Genomic DNA, 2,500 nt, shown 5'->3' with positions numbered 1-2,500 from the left:
ATTTAGCTGACACAATAGACACATCAGGGAAACCTCACACTGCTGAATATCTTCTACAACTTGTACAAAATTTGATCAAGAAGGCTGAACAAGATTTTGGTTGTCACATTGGAAGTGTTGTGACAGACAATGCAGCAAATGTCACCAAGATGAGAAAAGTCTTGGAGGAATCGAGTGAACCTGAGCATACCGTCCTCACATACGGCTCATATCGTTCCTTGTACACTTGTGGCAAGTCTGTATAACACTGCAGCTTATATTGATATGCTAACAATGTCCTTTAGCAATCAGATCGCATATCAGATAGTAATCCAACAATATTAAAATATATAAAAATATATATATATTTAAATCAAATAAATCTGATTTAAATAAAAAGAAAATACAGATTTTTTATATTTAAAAAAGATCGCCAACCCTGGTGTCCACTAACCTCATACAATAATACCTATTAAGTCCGGCTAAAATTGGCATTTCAAAGCAAAACAGTGCCTTAAAAATAGTTTCTTATTTCACTATAAAAGATTATATTAACTAATACTGCATTGAATAACTTAATAGTTGATATATTTGTCCTATTTACAATGTTAGGTTTCTAGTTTTGATATATTTGTCCAATGTAAAATGCTAGGTTACAAAGAAAGCAATGGCCTCCGCTAGCGAACCCAGGGATCTGGGTGCGCACGTCCTGTGTAATAGTAGTCCTTGATATATGTATATATATATATATATATATATAATATATGTATATATATATATATATATATACATATATATATGTATATATATATATATACATATATATATACATACATACATATATATATATATATATATATATATATATATATATAGAATTCGAAATATACAGTTTCGCTTACTGAACTCTTTCTTTCGTCCGACTGTGGTGTTAGTTGTGATTTACAAATGTATTATTACATTTCTCACCAGTGATATATATGTATGTTTAGAGGAAAGTAAACACTAGACTCGTCATTATAAGTTCATTTCTACGTTATGAACCCTATCCGGGGTTTGTCTTCAGGGATATAGAGATAGCAATGGAACTCATTATAGAGGTGCCAACCATGGGAAAAGTCTCCCAAGCGACCGTTACTCTCCAGAATATATATTCGTCACCAGGTAGGACACCAGTTCACAAAATATCCATATCATCATAGTAAATTATCAGAAAGAAGACAACGCACAAAATGAAAATACACAACTAAGTTAATTATCCCTGCAGTCATGCTAGGATACAAAAAAATGGCCAAAAATCAAAGTTGAAACTAGCATGGATAAGAAAAAATCATTTTAACTGCAAATAAATCAACACAATTACAGAAATACAATACTCAGAAATGGACCTTCAATTAAATACAAAAACAGAAACACAGCAAAATATAACTGACCTTGAAATCAGTATAACAAATGCAGAGATTACCTAAATATTACCGGGGTACCAGGTCAAACACAAAAATAATAATAGAAATAAAAATAGGTAAACAAAAATATAAACGGGAAAACCAAATATAAATGAATAAATAAATACAAAAAGAGAAGGTACCAAAAGACGAGCCAGCAAATGAAGATCCCAAAAGAGGACTTTGCAAAATGTTTGGAAACGTGGATGGGACGCTGGAAAAAGTGTGTGAGGTCCGAAGGAGACTATTTTGAAAGAGAGTAGGGCACCATTGTCCTAGGCTATAGACATTTCTTGAAATTGTAAATGGCTGGATACTTGCCGGGCAGACCTCATATATATATATATATACATATATATATATATATATATATATGTATATATATATATACATATATATATATGTATATATATATATATATATATATATATATATATATATATATATATATATATATACATACATACATACATATACCAAGGCTTTTTCCCCCATACAAGCGAGGTAGCCAAAAAGGAAAAGGCATAAAATCATTCCCACCCATTCCATCCCTGAATACACTCCACACCCCTCCACCCTCTTATCTTAGCACCTCCTGGATGACGGGTCATCCATGCACCTTGTCCACTGCCCTGGGTCAGAAGCAGTGTCGCAAGACACAGCACATCCACAGCAAGGCAGCTTCATTAAATCGGCGACCCCCCCTCTCCGTCCCCCCATGCATAAAAGGAGAAGACGGGGAGAAATCCCTTCGGGCTGCGTCAAATTTTGCTCACACATACTACCTCACCCCCCATCCCCCCGCCCATTCCACCTCATGCATCACAACATCATCTATATACAACCATTCTCCATTCACCCCTGTCTTCTGTCCTCTCCCGTCCTTCCTCAACAGACATTCCCCTCTTCCCCAAAGCCCCCTTCACCCCATCCATCCACCTCATCCTAGGACGTCCCCTCATGTTTACTCCCTCCACATCTGCCTTCCATACCTCTTTTACAAGTCTTTCTTCCCTCATTCTTTCCATGTATCCAAACCATCCTAAAACTCTTTCATCAACCCTATCTCCCAACTC

Source organism: Oratosquilla oratoria, chromosome 6 (genome assembly GCF_046742065.1).
Source record: "Oratosquilla oratoria isolate Oo_2021 chromosome 6, ASM4674206v1, whole genome shotgun sequence".
NCBI classification, from domain to species: domain Eukaryota; kingdom Metazoa; phylum Arthropoda; class Malacostraca; order Stomatopoda; family Squillidae; genus Oratosquilla; species Oratosquilla oratoria.
This window is presented reverse-complemented; position numbering follows the sequence as displayed.